The sequence below is a fragment of the Rhinoderma darwinii genome, unplaced genomic scaffold, assembly GCF_050947455.1.
Source record: "Rhinoderma darwinii isolate aRhiDar2 unplaced genomic scaffold, aRhiDar2.hap1 Scaffold_4280, whole genome shotgun sequence".
NCBI classification, from domain to species: domain Eukaryota; kingdom Metazoa; phylum Chordata; class Amphibia; order Anura; family Rhinodermatidae; genus Rhinoderma; species Rhinoderma darwinii.
This window is the reverse complement of record NW_027463806.1, coordinates 1-13,739: the sequence shown is the minus strand read 5'-3', so window position 1 is coordinate 13,739 and position 13,739 is coordinate 1. Positions and strand designations below refer to the sequence as shown.

Sequence of the window (13,739 nt, the reverse complement as noted above, 5' to 3'; positions counted from 1 at the left end):
AGATTAAATAGGACTATGGATTAAGGCTTTTAATGTCAATGGCCATTCTAAGCTGAATGTGCCTGCTCTCGTCAGATCGCAGAAGTTACACAGCTTAAGGCCTCGCTAGTACCAGTGTGGGAGACTGACTGGGAATCCGTGGTGCGGTTGACTTTTTATTATGTCGTTTAGATTTTGTTTCACAATAGATTAAATAGGACTATGGATTAAAGCATTTAACGTCAATGGCCATTCTAAGCTGAATGTGCCTGCTCTCGTCAGATCGCAGAAGTTGCACAGCTTAAGGCCTCGCTAGTACAAGTGTGGGAGACTGTCTGGGAATCCGTGGAGCGGTTGAATTTTTATTATGTCGTTTCGATTTTGTTTCACAATCGATTAAAAAGGACTATGGATTAAAGCATTTAATGTCAATGGCCATTCTAAGCTGAATGTCCCTGCTCTCGTCAGATCGCAGAAGTTACACAGCTTAAGGCCTCGCTAGTACCAGTGTGGGAGACTGTCTGGGAATCCGTGGTGCGGTTGACTTTTTATTATGTCGTTTAGATTTTGTTTCACAATAGATTAAATAGGACTATGGATTAAAACATTCAACGTCAATAGCCATTCTAAGCTGAATGTGCCTGCTCTCGTCCGAACGCAGAAGTTACACAGCTTAAGGCCTCGCTAGTACCAGTGTGGGAGACTGTCTGGGAATCCGTGGTGCGGTTGAATTTTTATTATGTCGTTTAGATTTTGTTTCACAATCGATTAAAAAGGACTATGGATTAAAGCCTTTAATGTCAATGGCCATTCTAAGCTGAATGTCCCTGCTCTCGTCAGATTGCAGAAGTTACACAGCTTAAGGCCTCGCTAGTACCAGTGTGGGAGACTGTCTGGGAATCCGTGGTGCGGTTGACTTTTTATTATGTTGTTTAGATTTTGTTTCACAATAGATTAAATAGGACTATGGATTAAGGCTTTTAATGTCAATGGCCATTCTAAGCTGAATGTGCCTGCTCTCGTCAGATCGCAGAAGTTACACAGCTTAAGACCTCGCTAGTACCAGTGTGGGAGACTGTCTGGGAATCCGTGGTGCAGCTGAATTTTTATTATGTCGTTTAGATTTTGTTTCACAATCGATTAAAAAGGACTATGGATTAAAGCCTTTAATGTCAATGGACATTCTAAGCTGAATGTCCCTGCTCTCGTCAGATTGCAGAAGTTACACAGCTTAAGGCCTCGCTAGTACCAGTGTGGGAGACTGTCTGGGAATCCGTGGTGCGGTTGACTTTTTATTATGTTGTTTAGATTTTGTTTCACAATAGATTAAATAGGACTATGGATTAAGGCTTTTAATGTCAATGGCCATTCTAAGCTGAATGTGCCTGCTCTCGTCAGATCGCAGAAGTTACACAGCTTAAGGCCTCGCTAGTACCAGTGTGGGAGACTGACTGGGAATCCGTGGTGCGGTTGACTTTTTATTATGTCGTTTAGATTTTGTTTCACAATAGATTAAATAGGACTATGGATTAAAGCATTTAACGTCAATGGCCATTCTAAGCTGAATGTGCCTGCTCTCGTCAGATCGCAGAAGTTGCACAGCTTAAGGCCTCGCTAGTACAAGTGTGGGAGACTGTCTGGGAATCCGTGGAGCGGTTGAATTTTTATTATGTCGTTTCGATTTTGTTTCACAATCGATTAAAAAGGACTATGGATTAAAGCATTTAATGTCAATGGCCATTCTAAGCTGAATGTCCCTGCTCTCGTCAGATCGCAGAAGTTACACAGCTTAAGGCCTCGCTAGTACCAGTGTGGGAGACTGTCTGGGAATCCGTGGTGCGGTTGACTTTTTATTATGTCGTTTAGATTTTGTTTCACAATAGATTAAATAGGACTATGGATTAAAACATTCAACGTCAATAGCCATTCTAAGCTGAATGTGCCTGCTCTCGTCCGAACGCAGAAGTTACACAGCTTAAGGCCTCGCTAGTACCAGTGTGGGAGACTGTCTGGGAATCCGTGGTGCGGTTGAATTTTTATTATGTCGTTTAGATTTTGTTTCACAATCGATTAAAAAGGACTATGGATTAAAGCCTTTAATGTCAATGGCCATTCTAAGCTGAATGTCCCTGCTCTCGTCAGATTGCAGAAGTTACACAGCTTAAGGCCTCGCTAGTACCAGTGTGGGAGACTGTCTGGGAATCCGTGGTGCGGTTGACTTTTTATTATGTTGTTTAGATTTTGTTTCACAATAGATTAAATAGGACTATGGATTAAGGCTTTTAATGTCAATGGCCATTCTAAGCTGAATGTGCCTGCTCTCGTCAGATCGCAGAAGTTACACAGCTTAAGACCTCGCTAGTACCAGTGTGGGAGACTGTCTGGGAATCCGTGGTGCGGTTGACTTTTTATTATGTCGTTTAGATTTTGTTTCACAATAGATTAAATAGGACTATGGATTAAAGCATTTAACGTCAATGGCCATTCTAAGCTGAATGTGCCTGCTCTCGTCAGATCGCAGAAGTTGCACAGCTTAAGGCCTCGCTAGTACCAGTGTGGGAGACTGTCTGGGAATACGTGGAGCCGTTGAATTTTTATTATGTCGTTTCGATTTTGTTTCACAATCGATTAAAAAGGACTATGGATTAAAGCATTTAATGTCAATGGCCATTCTAAGCTGAATGTCCCTGCTCTCGTCAGATCGCAGAAGTTACACAGCTTAAGGTCTCGCTAGTACCAGTGTGGGAGACTGTCTGGGAATCCGTGGTGCGGTTGACTTTTTATTATGTCGTTTAGATTTTGTTTCACAATCGATTAAAAAGGACTATGGATTAAAGCATTTAATGTCAATGGCCATTCTAAGCTGAATGTGCCTGCTCTCGTCAGATCGCAGAAGATACACAGCTTAAGGCCTCGCTAGTACCAGTGTGGGAGACTGTCTGGGAATCCGTGGTGCGGTTGCCTTTTTATTATGTCGTTTAGATTTTGTTTCACAATAGATTAAATAGGACTATGGATTAAAGCATTTAACGTCAATAGCCATTCTAAGCTGAATGTGCCTGCTCTCGTCAGATCGCAGAAGTTACACAGCTTAAGGCCTCGCTAGTACCAGTGTGGGAGACTGTCTGGGAATCCGTGGTGCAGTTGACTTTTTATTATGTCGTTTAGATTTTGTTTCACAATAGATTAAATAGGACTATGGATTAAAGCATTTAACGTCAATAGCCATTCTAAGCTGAATGTGCCTGCTCTCGTCCGAACGCAGAAGTTACACAGCTTAAGGCCTCGCTAGTACCAGTGTGGGAGACTGTCTGGGAATCCGTGGTGCAGTTGAATTTTTATTATGTCGTTTAGATTTTGTTTCACAATCGATTAAAAAGGACTATGGATTAAAGCCTTTAATGTCAATGGCCATTCTAAGCTGAATGTCCCTGCTCTCGTCAGATTGCAGAAGTTACACAGCTTAAGGCCTCGCTAGTACCAGTGTGGGAGACTGTCTGGGAATCCGTGGTGCGGTTGACTTTTTATTATGTTGTTTAGATTTTGTTTCACAATAGATTAAATAGGACTATGGATTAAGGCTTTTAATGTCAATGGCCATTTTAAGCTCAATGTGCCTTCTCTCGTCAGATCGCAGAAGTTACACAGCTTAAGCCCTCGCTAGTACCAGTGTGGGAGACTGTCTGGGAATCCGTGGTGCGGTTGACTTTTTATTATGTCGTTTAGATTTTGTTTCACAATAGATTAAATAGGACTATGGATTAAAGCATTTAACGTCAATGGCCATTCTAAGCTGAATGTGCCTGCTCTCGTCAGATCGCAGAAGTTGCACAGCTTAAGGCCTCGCTAGTACGAGTGTGGGAGACTGTCTGGGAATCCGTGGAGTGGTTGAATTTTTATTATGTTGTTTCGATTTTGTTTCACAATCGATTAAAAAGGACTATGGATTAAAGCATTTAATGTCAATGGCCATTCTAAGCTGAATGTCCCTGCTCTCGTCAGATCGCAGAAGTTACACAGCTTAAGGCCTTGCTAGTACCAGTGTGGGAGACTGTCTGGGAATCCGTGGTGCGGTTGACTTTTTATTATGTCGTTTAGATTTTGTTTCACAATCGATTAAAAAGGACTATGGATTACAGCATTTAATGTCAATGGCCATTGTAAGTTGAATGTGCCTGCTCTCGTCCGATCGCAGAAGTTACACAGCTTAAGGCCCTGCTAGTACCAGTGTGGGAGACTGTCTGGGAATCCGTGGTGCGGTTGACTTTTTATTATGTCGTTTAGATTTTGTTTCACAATAGATTAAATAGGACTATGGATTAAAACATTTAATGTCAATGGCCATTCTAAGCTGAATGTGCCTGCTCTCGTCAGAACGCAGAAGTTACATAGCTTAAGGCCTCGCTAGTACCAGTGTGGGAGACTGTCTTGGAATCCGTGGTGCGGTTGACTTTTTATTATGTTGTTTAGATTTTGTTTCACAATAGATTAAATAGGACTATGGATTAAGGCTTTTAATGTCAATGGCCATTCTAAGCTGAATGTGCCTGCTCTCGTCAGATCGCAGAAGTTACACAGCTTAAGGCCTCGCTAGTACCAGTGTGGGAGACTGTCTGGGAATCCGTGGTGCGGTTGACTTTTTATTATGTCGTTTAGATTTTGTTTCACAATCGATTAAAAAGGACTATGGATTAAAGCATTTAATGTCAATGGCCATTCGAAGCTGCATGTGCCTGCTCTCGTTAGATCGCAGAAGTTACACAGCTTAACGCCTTGCTAGTACTAGTGTGGGAGACTGTCTGGGAATCCAGGGTGCGGTTGACTTTTTATTATGTCGTTTAGATTTTGTTTCACAATAGATTAAATAGAACTATGGATTAAAGCATTTAACGTCAATAGCCATTTTAAGCTGAATGTGCCTGCTCTCGTCAGAACGCAGAAGTTACACAGCTTAAGGCCTCGCTAGTACCAGTGTGGGAGACTGTCTGGGAATCCGTGGTGCAGTTAACTTTTTATTATGTCGTTTAGATTTTGTTTCACAATAGATTAAATAGGACTATGGATTAAAGCATTTAACGTCAATAGCCATTCTAAGCTGAATGTGCCTGCTCTCGTCAGAACGCAGAAGTTACACAGCTTAAGGCCTCGCTAGTACCAGTGTGGGAGACTGTCTGGGAATCCGTGGTGCGGTTGCCTTTTTATTATGTCGTTTAGATTTTGTTTCACAATAGATTAAATAGGACTATGGATTAAAGCATTTAACGTCAATAGCCCTTCTAAGCTGAATGTGCCTGCTCTCGTCAGATCGCAGAAGTTACACAGCTTAAGGCCTCGCTAGTACCAGTGTGGGAGACTGTCTGAGAATCCGTGGTGCAGTTGACTTTTTATTATGTCGTTTAGATTTTGTTTCACAATAGATTAAATAGGACTATGGATTAAAGCATTTAATGTCAATAGCCATTCTAAGCTGAATGTGCCTGCTCTCGTCCGAACGCAGAAGTTACACAGCTTAAGGCCTCGCTAGTACCAGTGTGGGAGACTGTCTGGGAATCCGTGGTGCGGTTGACTTTTTATTATGTTGTTTAGATTTTGTTTCACAATAGATTAAATAGGACTATGGATTAAGGCTTTTAATGTCAATGGCCATTCTAAGCTGAATGTGCCTGCTCTCGTCAGATCGCAGAAGTTACACAGCTTAAGGCCTCGCTAGTACCAGTGTGGGAGACTGTCTGGGAATCCGTGGTGCGGTTGACTTTTTATTATGTCGTTTAGATTTTGTTTCACAATAGATTAAATAGGACTATGGATTAAAGCATTTAACGTCAATGGCCATTCTAAGCTGAATGTGCCTGCTCTCGTCAGATCGCAGAAGTTGCACAGCTTAAGGCCTCGCTAGTACCAGTGTGGGAGACTGTCTGGGAATCCGTGGAGTGGTTGAATTTTTATTATGTTGTTTCGATTTTGTTTCACAATCGATTAAAAAGGACTATGGATTACAGCATTTAATGTCAATGGCCATTGTAAGCTGAATGTGCCTGCTCTCGTCCGATCGCAGAAGTTACACAGCTTAAGGCCCTGCTAGTACCAGTGTGGGAGACTGTCTGGGAATCCGTGGTGCGGTTGACTTTTTATTATGTCGTTTAGATTTTGTTTCACAATAGATTAAATAGGACTATGGATTAAAACATTTAACGTCAATGGCCATTCTAAGCTGAATGTGCCTGCTCTCGTCAGAACGCAGAAGTTACATAGCTTAAGGCCTCGCTAGTACCAGTGTGGGAGACTGTCTGGGAATCCGTGGTGCGGTTGACTTTTTATTATGTTGTTTAGATTTTGTTTCACAATAGATTAAATAGGACTATGGATTAAGGCTTTTAATGTCAATGGCCATTCTAAGCTGAATGTGCCTGCTCTCGTCAGATCGCAGAAGTTACACAGCTTAAGGCCTCGCTAGTACCAGTGTGGGAGACTGTCAGGGAATCCGTGGTGCGGTTGACTTTTTATTATGTCGTTTAGATTTTGTTTCACAATCGATTAAAAAGGACTATGGATTAAAGCATTTAATGTCAATGGCCATTCGAAGCTGAATGTGCCTGCTCTCGTTAGATCGCAGAAGTTACACAGCTTAACGCCTTGCTAGTACTAGTGTGGGAGACTGTCTGGGAATCCAGGGTGCGGTTGACTTTTTATTATGTCGTTTAGATTTTGTTTCACAATAGATTAAATAGGACTATGGATTAAAGCATTTAACGTCAATAGCCATTCTAAGCTGAATGTGCCTGCTCTCGTCAGAACGCAGAAGTTACACAGCTTAAGGCCTCGCTAGTACCAGTGTGGGAGACTGTCTGGGAATCCGTGGTGCAGTTGGCTTTTTATTATGTCGTTTAGATTTTGTTTCACAATAGATTAAATAGGACTATGGATTAAAGCATTTAACGTCAATAGCCATTCTAAGCTGAATGTGCCTGCTCTCGTCAGAACGCAGAAGTTACACAGCTTAAGACCTCGCTAGTACCAGTGTGGGAGACTGTCTGGGAATCCGTGGTGCAGTTGACTTTTTATTATGTCGTTTAGATTTTGTTTCACAATAGATTAAATAGGACTATGGATTAAAGAATTTAAAGTCAATAGCCATTCTAAGCTGAATGTGCCTGCTCTCGTCCCAACGCAGAAGTTACACAGCTTAAGGCCTCGCTAGTACCAGTGTGGGAGACTGTCTGGGAATCCGTGGTGCGGTTGAATTTTTATTATGTCGTTTAGATTTTGTTTCACAATCGATTAAAAAGGACTATGGATTAAAGCCTTTAATGTCAATGGCCATTCTAAGCTGAATGTCCTTGCTCTCCTCAGATTGCAGAAGTTACACAGCTTAAGGCCTCGCTAGTACCAGTGTGGGAGACTGTCTGGGAATCCGTGGTGCGGTTGACTTTTTATTATGTTGTTTAGATTTTGTTTCACAATAGATTAAATAGGACTATGGATTAAGGCTTTTAATGTCAATGGCCATTCTAAGCTGAATGTGCCTGCTCTCGTCAGATCGCAGAAGTTACACAGCTTAAGGCCTCGCTAGTACCAGTGTGGGAGACTGTCTGGGAATCCGTGGTGCGGTTGACTTTTTATTATGTCGTTTAGATTTTGTTTCACAATAGATTAAATAGGACTATGGATTAAAGCATTTAACGTCAATGGCCATTCTAAGCTGAATGTGCCTGCTCTCGTCAGATCGCAGAAGTTGCACAGCTTAAGGCCTCGCTAGTACCAGTGTGGGAGACTGTCTGGGAATCCGTGGAACGGTTGAATTTTTATTATGTCGTTTCGATTTTGTTTCACAATCGATTAAAAAGGACTATGGATTAAAGCATTTAATGTCAATGGCCATTCTAAGCTGAATGTCCCTGCTCTCGTCAGATCGCAGAAGTTACACAGCTTAAGGCCTCGCTAGTACCAGTGTGGGAGACTGTCTGGGAATCCGTGGTGCGGTTGACATTTTATTATGTCGTTTAGATTTTGTTTCACAATCGATTAAAAAGGACTATGGATTAAAGCATTTAATGTCAATGGCCATTCTAAGCTGAATGTGCCTGCTCTCGTCAGATCGCAGAAGTTACACAGCTTAAGGCCTCGCTAGTACCAGTGTGGGAGACTGTCTGGGAATCCGTGGTGCGGTTGCCTTTTTATTATGTCGTTTAGATTTTGTTTCACAATCGATTAAAAAGGACTATGGATTACAGCATTTAATGTCAATGGCCATTGTAAGCTGAATGTGCCTGCTCTCGTCCGATCGCAGAAGTTACACAGCTTAAGGCCCTGCTAGTACCAGTGTGGGAGACTGTCTGGGAATCCGTGGTGCGGTTGACTTTTTATTATGTCGTTTAGATTTTGTTTCACAATAGATTAAATAGGACTATGGATTAAAACATTTAACGTCAATGGCCATTCTAAGCTGAATGTGCCTGCTCTCGTCAGAACGCAGAAGTTACATAGCTTAAAGCCTCGCTAGTACCAGTGTGGGAGACCGTCTGGGAGTCCGTGGTGCGGTTGACTTTTTATTATGTCGTTTAGATTTTGTTTCACAATCGATTAAAAAGGACTATGGATTAAAGCATTTAATGTCAATGGCCATTCGAAGCTGAATGTGCCTGCTCTCGTTAGATCGCAGAAGTTACACAGCTTAACGCCTCGCTAGTACCAGTGTGGGAGACTGTCTGGGAATCCAGGGTGCTGTTGACTTTTTATTATGTCGTTTAGATTTTGTTTCACAATAGATTAAATAGGACTATGGATTAAAGCATTTAACGTCAATGGCCATTCTAAGCTGAATGTGCCTGCTCTCGTCAGATCGCAGAAGTTACACAGCTTAAGCCCTCGCTAGTACCAGTGTGGGAGACTGTCTGGGAATGCGTGGTGCGGTTGAATTTTTATTATGTCGTTTAGATTTTGTTTCACAATCGATTAAAAAGGACTATGGATTAAAGCCTTTAATGTCAATGGCCATTCTAGGCTGAATGTCCCTGCTCTCGTCAGATCGCAGAAGTTACACAGCTTAAGGCCTCGCTAGTACCAGTGTGGGAGACTGTCTGGGAATCCGTGGTACGGTTGACCTTTTATTATGTCGTTTAGATTTTGTTTCACAATCGATTAAATAGGACTATGGATTAAGGCTTTTAATGTCAATGGCCATTCTAAGCTGAATGTGCCTGCTCTCGTCAGATCGCAGAAGTTACACAGCTTAAGGCCTCGCTAGTACAAGTGTGGGAGACTGTCTGGGAATTCGTGGTGCGGTTGACTTATTATTATGTCGTTTAGATTTTGTTTCACAATCGATTAAAAAGGACTATGGATTAAAGCATTTAATGTCAATGGCCATTCTAAGCTGAATGTGCCTTCTCTCATTAGATCGCAGAAGTTACACAGCTTAACGCCTCGCTAGTACCAGTGTGGGAGACTGTCTGGGAATCCGTGGTGCGGTTGACTTTTTATTATGTCGTTTAGATTTTGTTTCACAATCGATTAAAAAGGACTATGGATTAAAGCATTTAATGTCAATGGCCATTCTAAGCTGAATTTGCCTGCTCTCGTCAGATCGCAGAAGTTACACAGCTTAAGGCCTCGCTAGTACCAGTGTGGGAGATTGTCTGGGAATCCGTGGTGCGGTTGACTTTTTATTATGTCGTTTAGATTTTGTTTCACAATCGATTAAAAAGGACTATGGATTAAAGCATTTAATGTCAATGGCCATTCTAAGCTGAATGTGCCTGCTCTCGTCAGATCGCAGAAGTTACACAGCTTAAGGCCTCGCTAGTACCAGTGTGGGAGACTGTCTGGGAATACGTGGTGCGGTTGACTTTTTATTTTGTCGTTTAGATTTTGTTTCACAATAGATTAAATAGGACTATGGATTAAAGCACTTAACGTCAATGGCCATTCTAAGCTGAATGTGCCTGCTCTCGTCAGAATGCAGAAGTTACACAGCTTAAGGCCTCGCTAGTACCAGTGTGGGAGACTGTCTGGGAATCCGTGGTGCGGTTGAATTTTTATTATGTCGTTTAGATTTTGTTTCACAATCGATTAAAAAGGACTATGGATTAAAGCATTTAATGTCAATGGCCATTCTAAGCTGAATGTCCCTGCTCTCGTCAGATCGCAGAAGTTACACAGCTTAAGGCCTCGCTAGTACCAGTGTGGGAGACTGTCTGGGAGACTGTCTGGGAATCCGTTGTGCGGTTGACTATTTATTATGTTGTTTAGATTTTGTTTCACAATAGATTAAATAGGACTATGGATTAAGGCTTTTAATGTCAATGGCCATTCTAAGCGGAATGTGCCTGCTCTCGTCAGATCGCAGAAGTTACACAGCTTAAGGCCTCGCTAGTACCAGTGTGGGAGACTGTCTGGGAATCCGTGGTGCGGTTGACTTTTTATTATGTCGTTTAGATTTTGTTTCACAATCGATTAAAAAGGACTATGGATTAAAGCATTTAATGTCAATGGCCATTCTAAGCTGAATGTGCCTGCTCTCGTTAGATCGCAGAAGTTACACAGCTTAAGGCCTCGCTAGTACCAGTGTGGGAGACTGTCTGGGAATTCGTGGTGCGGTTGACTTTTTATTATGTTGTTTAGATTTTGTTTCACAATAGATTAAATAGGACTATGGATTAAGTCTTTTAATGTCAACGGCCATTCTAAGCTGAATGTGCCTGCTCTCGTCAGATTGCAGAAGCTACAAAGCTTAAGGCCTTGCTCGTACCAGTGTGGGAGACTGTCTGGGAATCCTTGGTGCGGTTGACTTTTTATTATGTCGTTTAGATTTTGTTTCACAATCGATTAAAAAGGACTATGGATTAAAGCATTTAATGTCAATGGCCATTCTAAGCTGAATGTGCCTGCTCTCGCTAGATCGCAGAAGTTACACAGCTTAACGCCTCGCTAGTACCAGTGTGGGAGACAGTCTGGGAATCCGTGGTGCGGTGGACTTTTTATTATGTCGTTTAGATTTTGTTTCACAATCGATTAAAAAGGACTATGGATTAAAGCATTTAATGTCAATGGCTATTCTAAGCTGAATGTCCCTGCTCTCGTCAGATCGCAGAAGTTACACAGCTTAAGGCCTCGCTAGTACCAGTGTGGGAGACTGTCTGGGAATCCGTGGTGCGGTTGATTTTTTATTATGTCGTTTAGATTTTCTTTCACAATCGATTAAAAAGGACTATGGATTAAAGCATTTAATGTCAATGGCCATTCTAAGCTGAATGTGCCTGCTCTCGTCAGATCGCAGAAGTTACACAGCTTAAGGCCTTGCTAGTACCAGTGTGGGAGACTGTCTGGGAATCCGTGGTGCGGTTGACTTTTTATTATGTCGTTTAGATTTTGTTTCACAATCGATTAAAAAGGACTATGGATTAAAGCATTTAATGTCAATGGCCATTCTAAGCTGAATGTGCCTGCTCTCGTCAGATCTCAGAAGTTACACAGCTTAAGGCCTCGCTAGTACCAGTGTGGGAGACTGTCTGGGAATCCGTGGTGCGGTTGACTTTTTATTATGTCGTTTAGATTTTGTTTCACAATAGATTAAATAGGACTATGGATTAATGCATTTAACGTCAATGGCCATTCTAAGCTGAATGTGCCTGCTCTCGTCAGATCGCAGAAGTTACACAGCTTAAGGCCTCGCTAGTACCAGTGTGGGAGACTGTCTGGGAATCCGTGGTGCGGTTGAATTTTTATTATGTCGTTTAGATTTTGTTTCACAATCGATTAAAAAGGACTATGGATTAAAGCATTTAATGTCAATGGCAATTCTAAGCTGAATGTCCCTGCTCTCGTCAGATCGCAGAAGTTACACAGCTTAAGGCCTCGCTAGTACCAGTGTGGGAGACTGTCTGGGAATCCGTGGTTCGGTTGACTTTTTATTATGTCGTTTAGATTTTGTTTCACAATCGATTAAAAAGGACTATGGATTAAAGCATTTAATGTCAATGGCCATTCTAAGCTGAATGTGCCTGCTCTCGTCAGATTGCAGAAGTTACACAGCTTAAGTCCTCGCTAGCACCAGTGTGGGAGACTGTCTGGGAATCCGTGGTGCGGTTGACTTTTTATTATGTCGTTTAGATTTTGTTTCACAATCGATTAAAAAGGACTATGGATTAAAGCATTTAATGTCAATGGCCATTCTAAGCTGAATGTGCCTGCTCTTGTCAGATCGCAGAAGTTACACAGCTTAAGGCCTCGCTAGTACCAGTGTGGGAGACTGTCTGGGAATCCGTGGTGCGGTTGAATTTTTATTATGTCGTTTAGATTTTGTTTCACAATAGATTAAATAGGACTATGGATTAAGGCATTTAACGTCAATGGCCATTCCAAGCTCAATGTGCCTGCTCTCGTCAGAACGCAGAAGTTACACAGCTTAAGGCCTCGCTAGTACCAGTTTGGGAGACTGTCTGGGAATCCGTGGTGCGGTTGACTTTTTATTATGTCGTTTAGATTTTGTTTCACAATAGATTAAATAGGACTATGGATTAAAGCATGTAACGTCAATGGCCATTCTAAGCTGAATGTCCCCGCTCTCGTCAGGTCGCAGAAGTTACACAGCTTAAGGCCTCGCTAGTACCAGTGTGGGAGACTGTCTGGGAATCCGTGGTGCGGTTGACTTTTTATTATGTCGTTTAGATTTTGTTTCACAATAGATTAAATAGGACTATGGATTAAAGCATTTAACGTCAATGGCCATTCTAAGCTGAATGTGCCTGCTCTCGTCAGATCGCAGAAGTTACACAGCTTAAGGCCTCGCTAGTACCAGTGTGGGAGACTGTCTGGGAATCCGTGGTGCGGTTGACTTTTTATTATGTCGTTTAGATTTTGTTTCACAATCGATTAAAAAGGACTATGGATTAAAGCATTTAATGTCAATGGCCATTCTAAGCTGAATGTGCCTGCTCTCGTCAGATCGCAGAAGTTACACAGCTTAAGCCCTCGCTAGTACCAGTGTGGGAGACTGTCTGGGAATCCGTGGTGCGGTTGACTTTTTATTATGTCGTTTAGATTTTGTTTCACAATCGATTAAAAAGGACTATGGATTAAAGCATTTAAGGTCAATGGCCATTCTAAGCTGAATGTCCCTGCTCTCGTCAGATCGCAGAAGTTACACAGCTTAAGGCCTCGCTAGTACCAGTGTGGGAGACTGTCTGGGAATCCATGGTGCGGTTGACTTTTTATTATGTCGTTTAGATTTTGTTTCACAATAGATTAAATAGGACTATGGATTAAAGCATTTACTGTCAATGGCCATTCTAAGCTGAATGTGCCTGCTCTCGTCAGAACGCAGAAGTTACACAGCTTAAGGCCTCGCTAGTACCAGTGTGGGAGACTGTCTGGGAATCCGTGGTGCGGTTGAATTTTTATTATGTCGTTTAGATTTTGTTTCACAATCAATTAAAAAGGACTATGGATTAAAACATTTAAGGTCAATGGCCATTCTAAGCTGAATGTGCCTGCTCTCGTCAGATCGCAGAAGTTACACAGCTTAAGGCCTCGCTAGTACCAGTGTGGGAGACTGTCTGGGAATCCGTGGTGCGGTTGACTTTTTATTATGTCGTTTAGATTTTGTTTCACAATAGATTAAATAGGACTATGGATTAAAGCATTTAACGTCAATGGCCATTCTAAGCTGAATGTGCCTGCTCTCGTCAGAACGCAGAAGTTACACAGCTTAAGGCCTCGCTAGTACCAGTGTGGGAGACTGTCTGGGAATCCGTGGTGCGGTT

General features: G+C 42.1%; 60 pseudogenes; all 60 read left to right on the top strand.

Annotated features, from left to right (window-relative positions):
* Positions 1-34: 34 nt before the first annotated feature.
* On the top strand, positions 35-153 carry LOC142710957 (5S ribosomal RNA; annotated as a pseudogene).
* Positions 154-406: 253 nt separating this feature from the next.
* LOC142710959 (5S ribosomal RNA) lies at positions 407-525 on the top strand (annotated as a pseudogene).
* A 67-nt stretch (positions 526-592) lies between these two features.
* On the top strand, positions 593-711 carry LOC142711025 (5S ribosomal RNA; annotated as a pseudogene).
* Positions 712-778: 67 nt separating this feature from the next.
* LOC142711189 (5S ribosomal RNA) lies at positions 779-897 on the top strand (annotated as a pseudogene).
* A 67-nt stretch (positions 898-964) lies between these two features.
* LOC142711436 (5S ribosomal RNA) lies at positions 965-1,083 on the top strand (annotated as a pseudogene).
* Positions 1,084-1,150: 67 nt separating this feature from the next.
* LOC142711419 (5S ribosomal RNA) lies at positions 1,151-1,269 on the top strand (annotated as a pseudogene).
* A 67-nt stretch (positions 1,270-1,336) lies between these two features.
* LOC142710956 (5S ribosomal RNA) lies at positions 1,337-1,455 on the top strand (annotated as a pseudogene).
* A 253-nt stretch (positions 1,456-1,708) lies between these two features.
* On the top strand, positions 1,709-1,827 carry LOC142710958 (5S ribosomal RNA; annotated as a pseudogene).
* A 67-nt stretch (positions 1,828-1,894) lies between these two features.
* Positions 1,895-2,013, top strand: LOC142711024 (5S ribosomal RNA; annotated as a pseudogene).
* A 67-nt stretch (positions 2,014-2,080) lies between these two features.
* Positions 2,081-2,199, top strand: LOC142711188 (5S ribosomal RNA; annotated as a pseudogene).
* Positions 2,200-2,266: 67 nt separating this feature from the next.
* Positions 2,267-2,385, top strand: LOC142711033 (5S ribosomal RNA; annotated as a pseudogene).
* A 67-nt stretch (positions 2,386-2,452) lies between these two features.
* LOC142711275 (5S ribosomal RNA) lies at positions 2,453-2,571 on the top strand (annotated as a pseudogene).
* A 67-nt stretch (positions 2,572-2,638) lies between these two features.
* On the top strand, positions 2,639-2,757 carry LOC142711170 (5S ribosomal RNA; annotated as a pseudogene).
* Positions 2,758-2,824: 67 nt separating this feature from the next.
* Positions 2,825-2,943, top strand: LOC142711253 (5S ribosomal RNA; annotated as a pseudogene).
* A 67-nt stretch (positions 2,944-3,010) lies between these two features.
* LOC142710943 (5S ribosomal RNA) lies at positions 3,011-3,129 on the top strand (annotated as a pseudogene).
* A 67-nt stretch (positions 3,130-3,196) lies between these two features.
* Positions 3,197-3,315, top strand: LOC142711034 (5S ribosomal RNA; annotated as a pseudogene).
* Positions 3,316-3,382: 67 nt separating this feature from the next.
* LOC142711187 (5S ribosomal RNA) lies at positions 3,383-3,501 on the top strand (annotated as a pseudogene).
* A 439-nt stretch (positions 3,502-3,940) lies between these two features.
* LOC142711083 (5S ribosomal RNA) lies at positions 3,941-4,059 on the top strand (annotated as a pseudogene).
* A 67-nt stretch (positions 4,060-4,126) lies between these two features.
* On the top strand, positions 4,127-4,245 carry LOC142711412 (5S ribosomal RNA; annotated as a pseudogene).
* Positions 4,246-4,312: 67 nt separating this feature from the next.
* On the top strand, positions 4,313-4,431 carry LOC142711164 (5S ribosomal RNA; annotated as a pseudogene).
* Positions 4,432-4,498: 67 nt separating this feature from the next.
* LOC142711121 (5S ribosomal RNA) lies at positions 4,499-4,617 on the top strand (annotated as a pseudogene).
* Positions 4,618-4,870: 253 nt separating this feature from the next.
* On the top strand, positions 4,871-4,989 carry LOC142711251 (5S ribosomal RNA; annotated as a pseudogene).
* Positions 4,990-5,056: 67 nt separating this feature from the next.
* LOC142711005 (5S ribosomal RNA) lies at positions 5,057-5,175 on the top strand (annotated as a pseudogene).
* A 67-nt stretch (positions 5,176-5,242) lies between these two features.
* Positions 5,243-5,361, top strand: LOC142711320 (5S ribosomal RNA; annotated as a pseudogene).
* A 67-nt stretch (positions 5,362-5,428) lies between these two features.
* On the top strand, positions 5,429-5,547 carry LOC142710949 (5S ribosomal RNA; annotated as a pseudogene).
* A 67-nt stretch (positions 5,548-5,614) lies between these two features.
* On the top strand, positions 5,615-5,733 carry LOC142711109 (5S ribosomal RNA; annotated as a pseudogene).
* A 253-nt stretch (positions 5,734-5,986) lies between these two features.
* On the top strand, positions 5,987-6,105 carry LOC142711336 (5S ribosomal RNA; annotated as a pseudogene).
* Positions 6,106-6,172: 67 nt separating this feature from the next.
* On the top strand, positions 6,173-6,291 carry LOC142710994 (5S ribosomal RNA; annotated as a pseudogene).
* Positions 6,292-6,358: 67 nt separating this feature from the next.
* LOC142711022 (5S ribosomal RNA) lies at positions 6,359-6,477 on the top strand (annotated as a pseudogene).
* A 253-nt stretch (positions 6,478-6,730) lies between these two features.
* Positions 6,731-6,849, top strand: LOC142710936 (5S ribosomal RNA; annotated as a pseudogene).
* A 67-nt stretch (positions 6,850-6,916) lies between these two features.
* Positions 6,917-7,035, top strand: LOC142711000 (5S ribosomal RNA; annotated as a pseudogene).
* A 67-nt stretch (positions 7,036-7,102) lies between these two features.
* On the top strand, positions 7,103-7,221 carry LOC142711452 (5S ribosomal RNA; annotated as a pseudogene).
* A 67-nt stretch (positions 7,222-7,288) lies between these two features.
* Positions 7,289-7,407, top strand: LOC142711415 (5S ribosomal RNA; annotated as a pseudogene).
* Positions 7,408-7,474: 67 nt separating this feature from the next.
* On the top strand, positions 7,475-7,593 carry LOC142711097 (5S ribosomal RNA; annotated as a pseudogene).
* A 253-nt stretch (positions 7,594-7,846) lies between these two features.
* LOC142711013 (5S ribosomal RNA) lies at positions 7,847-7,965 on the top strand (annotated as a pseudogene).
* Positions 7,966-8,032: 67 nt separating this feature from the next.
* LOC142711041 (5S ribosomal RNA) lies at positions 8,033-8,151 on the top strand (annotated as a pseudogene).
* A 67-nt stretch (positions 8,152-8,218) lies between these two features.
* On the top strand, positions 8,219-8,337 carry LOC142711335 (5S ribosomal RNA; annotated as a pseudogene).
* A 67-nt stretch (positions 8,338-8,404) lies between these two features.
* LOC142711181 (5S ribosomal RNA) lies at positions 8,405-8,523 on the top strand (annotated as a pseudogene).
* Positions 8,524-8,776: 253 nt separating this feature from the next.
* On the top strand, positions 8,777-8,895 carry LOC142711408 (5S ribosomal RNA; annotated as a pseudogene).
* Positions 8,896-8,962: 67 nt separating this feature from the next.
* LOC142711214 (5S ribosomal RNA) lies at positions 8,963-9,081 on the top strand (annotated as a pseudogene).
* A 67-nt stretch (positions 9,082-9,148) lies between these two features.
* Positions 9,149-9,267, top strand: LOC142711054 (5S ribosomal RNA; annotated as a pseudogene).
* A 253-nt stretch (positions 9,268-9,520) lies between these two features.
* Positions 9,521-9,639, top strand: LOC142711249 (5S ribosomal RNA; annotated as a pseudogene).
* A 67-nt stretch (positions 9,640-9,706) lies between these two features.
* LOC142710999 (5S ribosomal RNA) lies at positions 9,707-9,825 on the top strand (annotated as a pseudogene).
* Positions 9,826-9,892: 67 nt separating this feature from the next.
* On the top strand, positions 9,893-10,011 carry LOC142711264 (5S ribosomal RNA; annotated as a pseudogene).
* Positions 10,012-10,276: 265 nt separating this feature from the next.
* Positions 10,277-10,395, top strand: LOC142711150 (5S ribosomal RNA; annotated as a pseudogene).
* A 67-nt stretch (positions 10,396-10,462) lies between these two features.
* On the top strand, positions 10,463-10,581 carry LOC142710944 (5S ribosomal RNA; annotated as a pseudogene).
* A 439-nt stretch (positions 10,582-11,020) lies between these two features.
* On the top strand, positions 11,021-11,139 carry LOC142711218 (5S ribosomal RNA; annotated as a pseudogene).
* A 67-nt stretch (positions 11,140-11,206) lies between these two features.
* LOC142711014 (5S ribosomal RNA) lies at positions 11,207-11,325 on the top strand (annotated as a pseudogene).
* A 67-nt stretch (positions 11,326-11,392) lies between these two features.
* LOC142711130 (5S ribosomal RNA) lies at positions 11,393-11,511 on the top strand (annotated as a pseudogene).
* Positions 11,512-11,578: 67 nt separating this feature from the next.
* Positions 11,579-11,697, top strand: LOC142711102 (5S ribosomal RNA; annotated as a pseudogene).
* A 67-nt stretch (positions 11,698-11,764) lies between these two features.
* Positions 11,765-11,883, top strand: LOC142711380 (5S ribosomal RNA; annotated as a pseudogene).
* A 253-nt stretch (positions 11,884-12,136) lies between these two features.
* Positions 12,137-12,255, top strand: LOC142711345 (5S ribosomal RNA; annotated as a pseudogene).
* A 67-nt stretch (positions 12,256-12,322) lies between these two features.
* LOC142711303 (5S ribosomal RNA) lies at positions 12,323-12,441 on the top strand (annotated as a pseudogene).
* Positions 12,442-12,508: 67 nt separating this feature from the next.
* LOC142711363 (5S ribosomal RNA) lies at positions 12,509-12,627 on the top strand (annotated as a pseudogene).
* Positions 12,628-12,694: 67 nt separating this feature from the next.
* LOC142711085 (5S ribosomal RNA) lies at positions 12,695-12,813 on the top strand (annotated as a pseudogene).
* Positions 12,814-12,880: 67 nt separating this feature from the next.
* LOC142711176 (5S ribosomal RNA) lies at positions 12,881-12,999 on the top strand (annotated as a pseudogene).
* Positions 13,000-13,066: 67 nt separating this feature from the next.
* LOC142711246 (5S ribosomal RNA) lies at positions 13,067-13,185 on the top strand (annotated as a pseudogene).
* A 67-nt stretch (positions 13,186-13,252) lies between these two features.
* Positions 13,253-13,371, top strand: LOC142711036 (5S ribosomal RNA; annotated as a pseudogene).
* A 67-nt stretch (positions 13,372-13,438) lies between these two features.
* LOC142711072 (5S ribosomal RNA) lies at positions 13,439-13,557 on the top strand (annotated as a pseudogene).
* Positions 13,558-13,624: 67 nt separating this feature from the next.
* LOC142711425 (5S ribosomal RNA) lies at positions 13,625-13,739 on the top strand (annotated as a pseudogene; the record flags this gene model as incomplete).